Here is a 17,311-nt window from a genome sequence, read left to right on the forward strand (position 1 = left end):
TTCATCAAAAAACAATTTTGCCCACACTGTTGTGGGCTGAGCAAAACAAGTCTCTGAGCCAGATGTGGCCTGCGGCTGCACTTTGGGTCTTGTACTTTAAACTCTTTTTCTTAGGTGTGTGTTGAGATCCTGATAAGCTAAATAGCATTGCACTAGATTCTTTTTTAAATGTTGAGCAAAATTCCAGGAAATTCCTAATGTCCTATATTTCGTTTAGGTAAGCTTTAAACTTTTGCTTAAATTTGAAAAAAAAAAATTACTTTATTGGGTTGAAAATAAACATGCTATTGAAGCACGGGAAGGATTGTAAAGGAGGGGATTATTGATTTGATTTCTTTATTTTTATTGACTTATTACCACAAACTTTGTTTTCAGTGTTTCTTACAGAATTTTCTAAATAAGCAAGAAAAGATATTTTTGGAAAGTACTGTGGACACCAAAGGGTGAAAGATGAAGAGTTTTTATTAAAAAAAAAGCCTCTTCAAAATACTATCACTATCTATTTTTAATTGACTTATGTATTTGAAAAAATATGTCTCTGTTCTAAGGGTCACAACCTATTGATCTGTTCTTTCTTTCTTTCTTTCTTTCTTTCTTTCTTTCTTTCCTTCCTTCCTTCCTTCCTTCCTTCCTTCCTTCCTTCCTTCCTTCCTTCCTTCTTTCTTTCTTTCTTTCTTTCTTTCTTTCTTTCTTTCTTTCTTTCTTTCTTTCTTGTGTTTACTTTTGAGACAGAGAGAGACAGAGCACGAGCGGGAGAGGGGCAGAGAGAGAGGGAGACACAGAATCTGAAGCAGGCTCCAGGCTCTGAGCTGTCAGCACAGAGCCCTACGTGGGGCTTGAACTCACGAACCCACGAGATCATGACCTGAACCGAAGTCAGACGGTTAACCGACTGAGCCACCCAGGCGCCCCTATTGATCTGTTTTATGTTGGAAAAACATGGAGACTTATAACTCTTCATTATTTGTGTGATTCAAGTCATTTTTTATACTGTCCCTGGTGTTCTGTGGCCATAGAATTGCAAATTAAGAATAATTTAATTTTGGCCATTTGATTACTTTTTGGTTTTAGAGAAAACTCTAGAGATGGAGGAAGCAGCCATGGTTTGAATCAAATTACCCCACAGATGACTGATTTGGGAATGGGCACCTATTTCAAAGATACTCAAGCTCTAGGTCACTGGCCCTGTGACACAGCCTGACTAAAACATAGGAGGAGTTTAGACAGATCAAGAGAAAAGAGTTAACAGTTGAAACAAAGCTGACAGAATGCCACAAAGTAGCAGATGGCCGTGAAACAGAAACTATGGATAGATGAGGAAGAAGATATTATGAGACAGAGATGAAAACATGCAGTGTGAGGGGCGGAAGTGTTCAGGAAGAAGCCAAGGCAAAATAAAATTTCTACTCTGAGAAGGCACACGAAGAACAGCTGAATCATATTAATGGCAGAGCCCCAGAATGCAGATCCATCAACACCCAAGGCTGAGGCCTGTAAGCTCCCTTTCAACTCCTGATCCACGCTTCAGCTTTTCCCAAGGCCCTTTTTGTGGTTCTTTCATCACAGGGTGTTCTTTTGGCACTAGGTCTTCGCGCATACTAGTCCTCCTTCTCAAATTACTGCAGTTTTCCCCTTCTCCCTCACATCTCTGCTTCCTCCTTCTTCCATTCCTTCTGCCAGCTCTTAATCATTCAGCAAGTCTCACTCAAGATTTCTTTTCCTCCAAGAAGCTTTGCTGCACCCCCCCTCCTTTTTTTCTTTCTTTTTTTTTTTTTTTTAAGCCATGGTTCCCATCTTGGGATAAGTTACATCTCAATTTTTTTTTGCCCCTGCCATTCTTAGGCTCTCTCAGTTCTCCTTCCCTCCACCATATCCTATGTGTTTATGGCCTTTAAGTCTTGCCTTTTTCTGTGTCAGCTGATACAGTGTTGAGTCCTTGTTATCTCACTTGGATTATAGGTTTAGTCCCTAAGTGACTTTTCTAACTCTGGTTCTCCCTATCCAGAATTCCAGATACTTTTTTCATAAAGTGAAGGAGAAAATCCTATCACTGTGCTCAAAAATTATCATGAAACCTCTACTTCATACATAATTAGATATAAATTAATTAAGCCTATTATTGCAAGACTCTCCAAAAGAAGATCCTGGTTTTCTGTCCAATTCTTTCGTTCACTACTCACCTGTCAGGAATTTACGAGGGCACCACATTATGCTGCTTGCTGTTGTGTTCTTCTCAGCATCCTTGTTTCTTCCGTTCTCATCTTCTGGATTTCTTCTTTCCACACTCCCAACAATGTATTTTTTCCAGCTGTCATTTAGAGTCATATTTTTCCATTCTGCTATTATGTGCTTGTTTTTTTTTTTTTTTTTTTTCCCACACATAGTCTCATGTACAAAAGGAAACAGAGCACACTGATTAAGAGCCCTAGACCTGGTATCAAACTGCTTGAGGCCCAACAGTTCTGTCTCCACCTCTTATGCTCTGGCCTGAGAGATGTTATATAATCTCTCTTTACCTTAGTGCTGTCCTCTGTAAAAAGAAAATAATTAGTGCCTATCTTGTAGGATTGATTACTAGTCGAATGAAAGGATACATGAATACATGACCCATAGGACACTGTCTGGCACATAGTAAGTGCTTCTAAACAAAAAGAAAAGGAGAGACTCATCACCAACAATACACTTGAGTAAAGATGTAGTGATTTGGACAATCAAGGCATTCTCTGCTCCATTTTGGGCTTGAGTATTAAGACAATAAACATAGAACCATTTTAATCTAATTTTGAATAGTTTTCTTCTGGACTTTAAGAATTTCATTACAGAAATCTCAGTGTAAGGATGGCTACTTTTTCTTAACTGAATTTTCAAGCTCCTTAGAGTAAAGGTAAGATCTGTACTTATTTTTCCTCATTCAAGCTTTTGATGTCTTTCCTCTCTAATATCACTTCTATTAATGAGAACACCTTTCAAATCATGGTTTAGCTTGTCTAGTTAATTGTGTTTTTCAGGAATAACAGGCTGTATTATAATAATTGACTAAATGACTAGGTTAAGAAGGAAGATGAGAGCAAGTTGAAGAAATCATTTTCGTTTCAATATGTGACCTCCAGTTGACCCTTGAGAAATGTGCTGTGTGGAATGTGTTTGCCTAGACAGAAGCACAGGTCAGTCTTAGTTTGTATAGTTAAGTATTAAAGGTGAGGTGAGTATTAAAGGTGAGGCACAGACTGTCTCTAATTACATATAAATTTTAAGTGAATTTGGAATAGTGAATGTGCCATGAAGCAGAGACAGTGGTATCAGAGCAGATACCAGATTTTTTTTCTCTCCTCCTGGGAAGCTAATTTCAGGCTTCCCCCTCGCCTCTCCTCAACTCCCTCTTGCAACAGTCCCCAACCTCTACAACTACTGTGCTTAGTAGCTGGGATGGCATTTGCACTGCACAGACTGCATTGGGCATCATAACTCACTTGTATATCCAGAAGCAGAAATCTAAATCAAATTAGCTTAACATTTCAAGGGATGGATTCGGAAATTTGGAGGGTGGTTTATCGACTCATCAAGTTGGGAACTCCAGGGGTGAAACTGACCTCAGAGAAACTCCATGTGCTCAGATGCTATTGTCACATTTCCTTCTTCTTCCTCTTTGTCCCATCCTTTCCAACTGTGCTTCTCTGTGTTTGTTTTCTCCTATGGGAGGTAACTTTCATATGGGCACACGGTAACCAGTATCTTCAAATATACAGTCTTACCTCGGTTGCCTAGAAAGAAGACAGTCTTTTTCTCTTGGTGAACATTTATAAAATCCCAGGGAACAATTGAATCGACAGTTGTAGCGCCTTTAGAGAAAAACTGGACCAAAGAAAGATTAGTCTAAGGATGTTATGATGTGGTTAATGCCTGCAATTTGGAATGTGTCCTTTTGATAAATCATTCTCAGTATCTCTCAAAGCCTGCTTCCATGCCATGCACTTCCTCTAAGTTGCAACCTTCTATCTACCCTTTCTTAGCACACCATCTTTTTAATTGTCTAAAAACAACCAAGTATTTTTATATAAAAGCCTTCGCCATTCTTGTTTTGCCTCTAACATTGCCCTAGGCTTTTAGCCTATTCCTTTTACCTTCTTCTATGCTCTTGCTTGAGAAGTGATTTTCCCGTCACTCCTGTATCTTCCACTATTTCCTTTCCTCTGACTAAGTCATTATGCAGAGTTCCCCCCTCTTTCATAATTCCTCCTCAGGTCCCCACGTCTCAACCTTGCCATTCACTATCAGATTTTGCAAAGGGGAGGAAAGTCGCTGTGGAAGTTGTTCCCTCTTACACATGCCCATTTGCCTCTTCCTGCCTTGTGTCCTGCTGTGCTCGCCACGCCCCCCGCCACACACACCCCGAAATGGCTGCTTTCGCAGGGCCACACATTGTTGAGTTCAGTGGCTTTTTCTTCCTGTTTTTCTTCCATGAACTCTCTTGCATTATTGACCAGCTTTTTCTTCTTAAACCCTTTTTCTGTAGCTTCAGGTTCCCTAGGTCCATCTCCTTCCTCTCCCTCATTGCCTGTTGCTCATATTTTTGTTTGGATTCCTTTTTGACTTTTTATACATTTGAATTTCTAGGTTCTCTTCCAAGTTTTTTTTTTTTTTTTGTCTCTGCTTTCTCTCTTTTGATCTTGTTTCCCTTTTAAAAAATTTTGATTCTACATTAATAGTCTGCTAAATATTGCTAAATCTGTATTTTTCCATCATGAATATTTCTTTTGAGTTCTTCCTTATTTTTAGCTTTCTTTATGTAATATTTTCTTATTTTTAGCTGTTGATTAGCTTTCTTTTCATCGATATCTCACCAGACCTCATCTGCTTTATTTCAGTTAATGTGTATGACCTCCTAGACACAGGATATGTATGACCTCCTAGACTTGGAATCATCATTCTTCTCTTCCCTTTATAGTCATTTATTTTCCCAGTTAGGTCATTTCTGAAAATGTATCCCAAAATAATTTAAATTTAAAATATGACAATACATGTTAATATTTTGGACACAGGAAATAATATGTACAGCCTACCATGTAAATCGTGTTTGTGTATGTGTGTACATATGCAGCATAGTAACAAAATGAAAATCCATGAACCCATTATCCAGTCCAAGAATGAAACCACTGTGTTTTCCAAATTTATTTCTTCCTTTGTGTTCTAATTCGTTTAGGATTTGTGTTTCAATAATCATTTTTTCTCCTTGTTTCATATTGTGCTTTAAAACTATATGACATTTCTCTGGCTCGGATCATATCCCCTTGATTAAAAAACTTCTCAGGGTCCCCATTACTTTGGAATAAAATAGACTGAGCCTAATATTCATAGCTTTGTGATCTCGCCCAACCTATGATTCCGACTGTATTTCTATTATTCCCACTGAATCATTCCATGATTTGAACTCAAAGTGTCTTCCTTCTTTCCTACCTTCTTTCATTTCTTTTCCTGAATAAGCCGTTGCTTTATTCTGTCCACACTTTTGCTCCTGTAGTTGCACACTGAAGCCTTCCCTGGGATATTTTCTATCTTATCTCCTTTGGTTAAAATCCAACTCATGGTTTAGGGCCTATCTGAAATGCTCTCATATCCATCAGGACAATCATATATGGTTTCTTTCCTCTGAACTCCTATAGCACCTGTCTGTTATTGTCTTGAAGTACTTATAATTTTCTTTTATTTCCTCATCTCCTTCTCTGATGGCACAAAGTCTTATATATAGAATGGATTTATTATATACATAATTTATTATTATTATTATCATTATTATTTGCAAGGAAGCAGCTAACTTCTGCCTACCTTAAAATTCTTCCTCTCCTTCCCTTTCTCTTTTCATCTAGGTAAGGCTGGAGGCTTTGTCCCTATATATATTGTTGGGGGACATATCACAGGATTCTCAAGTTCTAGTATTATTTCCTATTTGACTAATGCTTCAGTTCTCTGAGAAGAAGATTGCTCTTTGTTAATTTGAAGATTTCTTTATGGGGATTCTCACTTCGATATTCATGCTACTATCATGGTACAAGGGCAATTTTTGTTTTCCTTGAGATCTTCCCTTAAAGGGCAGTACTATGATTGAAAATACAAGTATAGGTACATGCAGTATTTCTTATATTTGGACCAGTTGGTGAAACTAGAGAAATGAACAAACTTAAAAATGTGTTATATAAATATATTTAGACACAGAAAAAGAGAAATACTCTCTTCTATGGCGGTGAGAAGACATCTTAATGGACACCTATCTGCCTGGTTGAAGAGGCTTCTACCTAGAGACATCAGAGCAAATTAGATGAATTTTGTAAGATTTTATAGTTTTCAGTTTAGAAACTGAAACAAACCCGGCTTGGAAACTTCAAACTGATGAATAGAGATAGTCACATCATGTTGGAAGAGTGTTCTTTCTTTAAAAAAGAACTTTGTAGTTGTTAAGACAAATGTCCTAACTAAATTTCTAGTAATCCTTATATCAGGGGTTTCTTGTTGTGGAAATGCCAAGGCTGAGATAACTTTAGTAAAGATGAGGCAGGGAGTCAAGAACATAATAAACAAAGTCTCAGCCAAAAGGAGTTACTTAGAAGAGAGAAAAAGAAGAAGGCATTGATTCCTCACTCCTGGCAGAAAACACCTTGCTTGAAATGTGAAAGGACAGAAGGAACACTTGGCCTCCATTTGCAGATTGGAAAAGCAGGTAGCACGGAGCCTAGAGACCAACACCTGAGTTGGTTCTTTACATGACTCAAACTCTTAGGTCTGCCTATAACTGTCCTACCCCCTTATTTCTGGGCAGGTTTGTGATGTCATATTTGTGCATTCTATAAAGATAAATGAAGGGAAGTTATTTTATAGTTTGAATACCCTTCTGTATTGTTGCTGGAATAGTCAGGTAATATATTGTTTAGAGACTTATCTAATACAATTAGATCTTCTAAAAAGTCATTTGCTCTTAAAGGCTGATTGAACCATACTTTGTGTTATTATAGCAAGGCAACTTTTCCTGATAAAAATGGTAATTATTTATCTAGCTAAGCAATCTTGTTGATTGAATATAGCTAAATGTTTGGCATTTAGGCTAAGAAATACCTTGAGGCTTGATTGGTATGTGAATAAATTGAAGATGAACATTAGTTTTACTTTTGTTGGATGAAACTACATACTAATTTTTGAGTTTAAATGTAATTAGTGATTTCTTTCTGAAAATTAATATTTTTTGAAAAAAATATCATGCCCTTTAGGTTCTCATCACTGTATTTTCATAAACGCTATTAGTTTTAAATGATACATATGGAAACAGCACCCATAGTAGTAACATAGTGAATCTTTAAAACCATTTGTGCATAAGCTGCCTCAAAGGATAATTAGATGATTATAATGGTACTTGCTTTGAGATAGCTAATTAAAAAAATCTACTGCTCCCGAGTCTAATTATTTGAGTAATGATAACCTGTTAACAGCCATGAAGCTTCAGTTACAGCCAACCCCATTGAAAAAAAGAAAAATAAATACTTTAACATTTTCTACAAAGACCCCGAGGATGGCACCAGAGCAGTCTTCGCATTTTCTGCTCTGTGTTCTTTGCCCAGCCTCACATACGGGATGTGCTCTAAACCACCTACACAAGTGCCTTTCATCTGATTCACTCCTATAGGTTTTCATTTATTTTTTAACTTCCTTTGGCAGCAGGGAGATAATTTTCTCACTCTTCTCTACCCTTTGTGAGTCTCTGAAAGAAGGCTTTTGTAATTAGACTTCATAGCTTTAACAAACATTTCATAACCTGCCAGTAAAAATGTCAGTTCTCTGGGCCAGGGCATAATTAAATGAATAAGTATCAATGTGGTGATTCAGCCACAGAATCAAGTAATTTAAAGGGGTTATTAATTAGGGACTTGCTTTGATTTTGGAATTCTAATCAATAATGAGCTATGTTATGAACCAAAGCTTTCTTGCTTTCACCATTCCCATTACTTGGACTGTTAAAATTATTAAATAAAACCATGTCAATGAAAATTTTACTTTGTTGTTCTTTTCCTGAATGATTAATCACCTGAGGGGATGTTGTTAAAATAGCAACAAAATTGGATATGGTCAAAATGAATGTTTTGCCATGAGCCTTTAAGACCGGAGCTGAGTGATGCAAAGAATATATAAAACTTTGTAACCGACTCTGTTTGAGGCCATTACTCCCTGACTGAAGCCTGAAGAAAAGAGCACAAATTGAATGTTGGAGGCTGATAATAATTTGGTAGGAGACCCTTTGAGCTGAGAGCAGTAGAAGGAGGACAGATATGTGAAGTCTTGACTACTGTAGGGATGAGGGATAGTGAGGATAGGTAACAAGTAATGGTGGCTCTTAGAACAGCAAAGAGTGAAAAGCTGAATTTGAGAACAAACCAAAAGGCTGATGGAGTCAGATTAATCTTTTGAAACAGAAAGGATCTTTCTCTTGTTAGAAAAATAGTTTATTTTATATTTTAAGGAGTCTCTTTGAAGTCTGGGAATGACTAGGGTGAGCAATGACATACAACTCAGCTTAATTATGAGCAACAGTAATTGAAATCTTCATTCTAGGGGCCACAGTAAGTGTTTTATGTTTATCATCTCAGTTCTTACAACCCTGTGTAATAGGTCAGTCTCCCATGAGGAAACTGAGGCACAAAGATTGCTTTGTTAGTGGCTGAATTGAAGTGTTTAAACCAGGCAACTCAATTTCAGACTCCAAGTACTTGGCTACCATTCTATATCCCCTCCAAGGTAAATTTTTTTTTTTTAATTTTTTTTTTTCAACGTTTATTTATTTTGGGGACAGAGACAGAGCATGAACGGGGCAGGGGCAGAGGGAGAGGGAGACACAGAATCGGAAACAGGCTCCAGGCTCTGAGCCATCAGCCCAGAGCCTGACGCGGGGCTCGAACTCACGGAGCGCGAGATCGTGACCTGGCTGAAGTCGGACGCCCAACCGACTGCGCCACCCAGGCGCCCCTAGGTAAATTTTATCTATAGTGATGCTTTATGTACATTTTGACCAAAGCTGTACCCTAGTGATAGTTTTCAAAAGGCTGTTACTAGATGAAATCTGTTGAGAAAAAGTTTCATGTTATAGATTCCAAAGCAGGAAGAGATATCCTCAAGTTTAAATCATAGAGTAGATTTCCTCAAATATCTTTAAAATATTTTTTTGTAAAAGGTACTTTTATTCAGAAACATTGGAAGAATAGTAAATGGGAATTTCTGGTCTTTTTTTATCTGTCTACTGGAAGTTTTTTACTTGGTGTGCTCATCAAGCCTAAGAGTAAACCCTCAGGAAAATTTAGGTCTCTCCTGATGAGGCTTATTGTTTGTTGGTTCTGTTCTTTTTTATTGTTCTTTTGCTTAAATGATATGAGAATAAGCTTCTAAGGCAATGCTCCAATTTCAAAAATCAGAAGATCAGAGTCACTGGTTGGGTTACTTTAGTCCAAAAAGAGCATAAACATAGACCCTACCTTTATTGGATGAAGTACCTTTACTGGAAAATTGCATAGAAGTCTGGGCATATGTAACTGAGAGCTGGAAAGCTAAGGGGGACTTACTTGCCTGAAGGGGTATAAAAAGAATCATGGTTTTGTTTGTTTGTTTGTTTCCTCTGGATGGATAGAGAAGAAATAGGCTTAAATTAAAGCAAGCAGGATCTAGTGTGCTAAGACAGTTGCAATGAATAACCTCTGGACTTGACTAGTAGTGAGATGTGCAGAACCTTATATATTTTTTAAAATCACAACTGTGCAAGAATAAGACAGAATATGAGTTAGTTTGAAAGCAGTCTAGTGTATCATTAGGAAAACAGACTTCCTGTCATTGGGCTATCTTTGTAGATTTCACACTGTGTATCATAGCATGTTTTAATTGTTGTATGCACTTGGGCTTGGAGCTGTACAGGCAGTTCTCCACTTAGACTGATTGCACTTCTAGATGATGCAGAAAGACTGCCAGCCAGTTTTACCTGTCTTATTATGTAATGGCACTTAATGCAAGCAGGGCACAAATGAACTCACCCCAACTAGTCTGATTCCTGATGTGAATCAAATAAGGCCCCCTCATCAACAACCTCAGCTTGTTCCCATGGGCTCCTCTGTGGAACTCTATATAGGATTAGATTCAGCTCCACAGCAGTGTCAGCTAAGAGAGCAGAGTGGGAGCAAAAATAGCATGGGCCACAGTTTCTGACTTGACCTTTTTTTTTAGTGTGTAAAGCTCCTGGTATTTAGTTGTTGTTGTTGTTGTCATTTATTGTAATTTAATGTCATTCATTGTATATTGAAGTGGTTAGTTTGTAAATTTCATTTATGAAATCAAAGATGTAAAGATGGAAGAAGGAGAGAACAGTATGTGTTTGGCTAACAGAAGAGACATCTTTGACCTATGATGTCCGGTGACTTTCAGTGGGACCTATTTCCCTGAAGAGCTGGTCAGTTGGCTCTGTGACAGTCACCACAGAGAAGTTGTAAAAGTGCAATGACGTGGCCTTTGAAATAGATATATAGCCTGTCCAGCAAAAATACTTCGAAGGGCTGCACTCATTTGATGTATGGTACTTGCTGTATTATATGTATGTATTATATTTGATGTATTTGTGAGAAAGAATTCAGTCTTTGTACTTTATAGTCACGCCTTACATCCCAATATACCCTCAAGAAAAAAAAAATACAAACAGACCTTCTAAGCAGCAATGTTCAAGTAATGACTGTACCAGTAAGAGCATTTTTAGGTAGATGAAAAAGACTTGATTATGTCAATTTTGTACCTTTGGTATTTGTCATTATTCACGTCAAAGCTTTTGAAAGTGGGTATTTTTTTTCTTTTTGACACTGTGAAGAAATCCTGTAATGAGAGAAATCAAAGCAAGTAAAATTCGATGCGATTGAGGATTGGTTCATGCGTGAAGCTTTCGCATGTCACCAAAGAGTGGCTGTTCGTGGCAGCGCAGACACTGGAGGACCCGTTCTATTTACCCAAGGGAAATTTGCTTTGAGAAAATGAGAACAGCACAATAAACTCTTTTAAAAACGAAAGCCATTGTCTGAAAAAACCATCAGGGACACTGTTTGACTCAGATTCTCCTCCAAAACCTTCAAAACCTTCTGTCCTCACGTAATCTTGTTACACAGATAGTACTTAATATTTTCTATTTTGATTGTTTTTAGTCTCTTTTTTCCTGTCAAACAGGACTTCTTTAAAGTTATGAACTCATCTTTTTTGTTGTTTGTTTGTTTGTTTGTTTGTTTTTTGCTTTTCCTACCTTGCATTGTGTGTGTTGCATAGAGGGGCACAGAGTACTTCTATTTACTAAATGTCTGACTCTCAGAGTCTCCCTGCAAGAAACCTAAATTCTGGTCTTGAGGGTTTTTTGATTTTCCTGTTTGTTTGCTTTACCTTTTCCTTCAAATTTTTTTTCTATAAAAATAAGCAAAACTTTTAGGAGGTAGTAGTAGTGAGGCAGGAACTTGGAAATGAGACCTAAATCTAGATTATTATATCTTCTTTCTACCCATTTTTAAATTTAATTTTTATTACAGTAAAGAACACATAATATAGACATTATTATTACTTTTAGATGTCTCAGAACTCTTAAGAATTGTAGATATCTCAGAACTATGTGATTTATAGTCCATAAAATAGTTAATTAAACATGCTGCTTGCTTTATTTCTTCAGGTTCTTTTAGCATTAAGCCTTTGGTAAGGATTGTAATCTGATAATTTCATTTCTTTGAGAAAATAGCATCAGTTTATGTCATTCTGATCTAATGAATTTTTCTTTTTTTCTTGGAGAGATTCTGGCAGGTGACTGTGAAAGACTGGAGTTTGAATCCTAGCCTCTTACCCTGTGATCTTTGGTGGGTTAGTTAACTTCTTTTAGCCTCCTTTAACTTTAAAATGGAATGGCAAAATATACCCCTTAGGCTGTTGTAAAGAGTAGGTGACTTATTATATGAAAGTATTCAGTGTGATACCCATGTAGGTGGTGGTCCAGAAATAGTGTTTTTTTTTTTTTTAATTTTTATTTTTTTATAACCTCTTCTTTGTTAATCCAAATAGCAAAGTATGCAATTTTCATGGGAAAAGAGAACTTTTAGATCATTGAAGTATTATCAGACATAGCTACTTTATGTTTATGTGCTAATATACATAATAATAAGCATAATAAACATCAGTCAGCATTATTGAATATCTATACATGGAGAATTGAACAGAATATTTTATTTTAATCAGTTTTTTTTTCATGTGTGTTTTAATACAGAGGTGACTATATGCACTGGAGTTTATTACAAACTAAAATGAGATTTTTGTTTTATGACTTGCAGTTCCTATTGTAATTTATTTAAACAGAAGGGGATTGTAAATTGCATTTTAAAGGTAGATGCCTCTCGTGAGACATTTGCATCAGTGCACATTGTGGACTCTGGAAAGTATTTTCAAAGCTACTCGCAGCAGGATTTATCTCAGTCATTGAAGAATTCTTGGACAGGACATAATAATTTCTCATCCACTAGAGAAATGATATTATTTTAGAATAATATTTTAAAATGCAGATCTTGTAAAAGGTGATAGATGACTATTCTAAAGTGAGATTTATTTCCTTTCTGAGGGTAGATTAGGATGGATAGACTTTAGGAGCATGACTGATCAGTGAGTCTGGGCTATTCAGCAGTTCCATAGTGTATAGATTCTTTGTATTATTAAAGTAACTACTTTAAACTTATTCCTAACAAAGCTCTTGCAAGGGTAACCACTGTAATGTGGTCCCAAGGAAAGGAAATTGTTTCCAAGAGGTTTTAAATTTCAGTGATTTTTCAACCAATTGGGAGCTATTTTGGGGGGATTACATTGCTCTGCTACTGATTGTACTGCATGATATCCTCAAGATCCTTTTAGTTTTTATGGTTCTTTTTATCAGATCCATGCCCCTACTTCCAGAAAATGGAAAAGAGGAAGCCAGAGATACGTTATTTTACATGACAGATGGAGGCAAAGCAAGTAGCACTGGAATCTGATTTCTTGGTTTCTTTGCTCTTCCAGTTTTAATAAAAAAAATAAAGCACAAAACACTGAGTTTTGAAAATGTAATGTAACATTAGTACTTATTTTCTTTAAAAACATATGTTGAACATCCAACTCTTGTTTCGGCTCACGTCCCAGGGTTGTGGGATCGAGCCCCTCATCAGGCTCTGCGCTGAGTATGGAGCCTGCTTAAGATCTTCTCTCTCTTTCCCTCTGTACCTCTCTCCTGCTTGTTTTCTCTGTCTCTAAAAATAAGTAAAATAATTAAAAAAATAAAGTAACATCTTCCCCAATATTCCCTATCTCACTGGCTTTCTTTACTTTGCTTTATAACACTACTGTCATTTGACTGACTGTATATTTTTCTTGTGTACTTATTGTCTGTCTTCTCTGTTAGAATAAAAGCGATGTGAAAGTGCTAATGTATATCTGTTTTGTTTACTGCTGTATCCCAGTTCCAAGAATAGTACCTGAAATATAGGATACCTTCATTAAGATTTTTTTGAAAAAATGGAGTCAAGACAACACAAAACCTATGCCTTGCTTATTAAGATGATTGAGTTCTTTTTATAGAAGCATTTGTTTTCATGAATCAATTGATTTTAAATGAAATACCCCTTTAAATATTAGCCATTTCATTTTCCTGGTATCTGCATCTGAATATATATTTCTAGTTTGGGAGATTTTAATTTTTACTTCTGCTTTTTAAGATAACAAATGGGCTTTTTGCAAGGGTCTAGGTTACTTTCCCACAATTATCCATGTTTGTAGTTTGGGGCAAGAGACTACTTCTCAAGTCATCTCTACTTGGTTTCCCAATATGGTGGGTGCCTATGGATTTATTTCTTTGTTTCTTACTTGCTTGCTTGTTTCTATCCACCATTTTTCAAGAGTTTCAGGTTGCCAGCTATCTACAAATCCCCAATGTCCCATGCACACTCATCTCTGTTTCTACTCTACTAATCAATCAGTATTGGGTCAACTAGAGTTCATTGAGTAAAATTGCTTATTATCCCTTTATCCCATTCCTGAAGAGAAGTAGTCCATTTCCCCTAACTCTCTTTCTGCTCATGTAATGTTTTCCTTTGATGCTATTTTTTAGCACTGTTTCAACCAGTCTCTGTGAAGAGTCAATTCTACATATCCTCTTTACTGTCGATCATTAGAGCACAGCAACCTAGAACAAAGTAGAGGCACTTGAATCGCTGTCTGGGTTCATGAGTGAAACTAACTGTGAGGACACTCATCTTTGCCCCTTTGGGTATATTTGGAGTAGAATCAGTTTAAATTATAGGCTTCCATGGGAGAAAGGAAGACACTTCTCCAACAATGAATTCTACGTGATAGGAAGCTATGAGTGCATGACAAGTGCAGTTACTTTTGATTCTTGAAACTTGTCATCAGAGAATTGTTAGTAAGGTAGACATAGGGGCCAGCACTCCAGTGAATAGTTTGCTTTTCTAGATAAATTTCAGTTCCATTAGTGGATTTTAATTGCACTGATATTTTCTGCCAAGAGTGGTCATCTTGGAAGTTAATAACCTGATATTAAAGGAAAAGAAGAAATCCTTCATTGGACTTCTGATTGTTTCTCAATTATTCTTTATCTTAGAAATGATACCTTTATTACAGCATTTGAAATATGTTTAGTCAAGTAAAGAAGCTACTTCTTGAAAGATGTGCTTTGAGATTAATATCTAGTTTGTCACATGGGTTGGGTAGAGTATAATTCTCCAAAAATTGCATAAAGATTGCATTCTAGAAGTTGAGGCAATTGACTCAATATGATAAATGTCAGTTGGGGACAACACATTGATTTTAATTATATAGCTGTAGGATGTAGGCATGCTCTGCATATCCATTTAAGGCAGAGTTTGTGTTTAAAAGATGTCTTTGTGCCCTCCAAACATGTGTGATGCTAGATTTTTCACATGACTTCCTTAGAAAAATTGGTAAGAATTGTCCCCAAATATCCAGACAAGCTAAGATGGGAATCAGAATTGTATGAGTAGGTCTGAGTTGTCTTTATGGAAGACTTAATCTAAAAATAGATTGGGAAAACTGTCCTTGTTTCTTAACCATAACACTGTATTTTTGTTGAGATCGTTGTTGAATAAAGTGAGGAAGAATTAAAATACTAATTTGTGCAGTGGCATTAAATTTGATTAGCCATCGTGTGTGGGTTCTTCCTATTGTTTACAAAGCCTTTATGTCTTTAATATGTTTAGTGAATTCCTAGTCATCCTTGAAGTTCCAGATGAAGCAGCACTTCCATGAAGTCTTCTCTCTGCCAGCCAGAGTTGCCTGCTCTTCCCCACTGGTCCCATTACTGGTCTGCATTATTTATTCTGGATACAGATATCTGTTATAGCCATATCACAATGGATTATGAATGCTTGTGTATCTGTTTCTCCCTTTTCTCCAGCAGATAGTGAGTTTTTAATGGGCAGAAAGAATGCCTTACTTATTTCTTTAGTATCAACTTCTTAAATAGGACTGGGTTTATAATGGGTTCTTTAGTTGGGAAAGTAAACAAACATAATTGCCTGTATCTGCCCTTAGTTCATTTGTAATAATCCCTGCTGTCGGGCTTGGATTCGACCTAGATGATGTAAATAAAGCCAGTATGTCTGTCAATTTCATATGGATGTGCTAGGTATAATAAAAAGACTGATTAAAGATCCACCAAGTTAAATTAAACAGTGGTATACTCTCTATTGCACCAATAAGTCAATGTAAAAGGATTGTATTATGCTTTATTCTGAAAAGGCAATATCACGAATCCTGTTTTATTAATACCTAAATATGTTATATACCTTGATATAACCATTGATTGGTTTTGAGAGGTTTTGTATGATGGAAAGAAGAGAGAAGGAATCAGATTAAAAAGAGATTTTAATCTTCTGTACTTTTCCCTGTGATTTTGTAAACTTGCATCCCATATATGCCAGTAAAAATAACTCTATACCTTTATTAAAACTTCAATATCTTCATTTATATTTAGAGTGGTAGCAACATAAAATTGAAACCTGAGAGTCGTGAAAGATATAAAGTCATGTTTTAATAGAGAAACTAAATTGCTCCTTCAAAGAGCCTATAAAACTGAAAAGCATTCATTATAAATGTAATAAAAACTTATGAGTCCCATTTTATTAAAACTACACCCCGTTTCCTGAAGGGACTGGATCATTTAGAGGTAAACCAGTGACACTTTATATCTAGCAACATTCTTTATGTGAGATAAGACATCTACTGAAATGAAGTTGGTGGTTTTAACATGATCCCTAATGGACATCCATTCATGTTATAAGATTAGAATTTCTCTTTTAGCAGAGTTTGCAGCTTCTGATGATACTGTACCTTGATCAGGTTAATAACAATAGTAAATTACTTACTTCTTTAAGTTCCTTCAAGAAACAGAACAATCATGAAAGATAAAGCTTATGCTTCTACTAATTGGTCTGCTACATCATTCTATCATTCTGGAAACTTCTTACTGAAGTCAAATTATAAGATTAACATTGTTGCAGGATAATAACTTTCTAGTGATTACCATTAGCCTTTTTTTCACTTTTTGGATACAGTAATATTTTTAGTGTGTTAAAGGAGAAGCATTTCCTTTTAGTCTTTAACTGCTTTCAGTGTTTTTAAATATTCTGTACGTATTCCCTAGTTGATTCTGTTTTACATACTCCATACACCGATTTCCATATTGTTATTATTATTATTTAAAGCTTTTATATTTATTTTGAGAGAGAGAGAGAGAGAGAGCACCTGTGCAGGTGAGTGAGCACGAGTGGGGAGGGGCAGAGAGAGAGGGAGAGAGTGAACTCCATGTAGGCTCCACGATCACAGTGGGGCTCGAATTCATCAACCATAAGATCATGATTTGAGCCGAGATCAAGAGTTGGATGCTTAACCAATTGAGCCACCCACGCACCCCTATTTCCATATTATTTTAATTGATTGTGGTTGTACTGGTGTTAGTGGTTTTAAAGTACAAAAGGAAATAGGGTGAAATGACAGGTAGGCTGTTAATTTACTCTTAGTTTTAGAATCAAATAGCTTTAGATAGAGATTCTTGGATGTTTAAATGAGAGAATTGAAGTATTTGAATTAATATACATTTGCCATGTGGATTTATTTAGAAAATAAGGCAAGGTTTCTGGAAATGCTGGAAGAACAAAAATGTGTTTATTCTAATTCATTTCTGGAAACACAACCCACATATAAATAAATGCAAAATAATGGG

General features: G+C 36.3%; 1 protein-coding gene and 1 long non-coding RNA gene across 2 annotated transcripts in view; both read left to right on the forward strand.

Annotated features, from left to right (window-relative positions):
* IMMP2L (inner mitochondrial membrane peptidase subunit 2) overlaps positions 1-17,311 on the forward strand; it is a 905,116-nt gene that overhangs the window by 337,151 nt on the left and 550,654 nt on the right. The window lies entirely within an intron of this gene.
* On the forward strand, positions 771-15,963 carry LOC147583115 (uncharacterized). The gene is made up of 2 exons (XR_015245545.1): positions 771-8,775; positions 9,008-15,963. It is a non-coding gene; the product is annotated as an uncharacterized LOC147583115 (long non-coding RNA).

This window comes from Puma concolor, chromosome A2, assembly GCF_028749965.1.
Source record: "Puma concolor isolate L17-30 chromosome A2, mPumCon1.1.hap2, whole genome shotgun sequence".
Classification (NCBI taxonomy): Eukaryota; Metazoa; Chordata; class Mammalia; order Carnivora; family Felidae; genus Puma; species Puma concolor.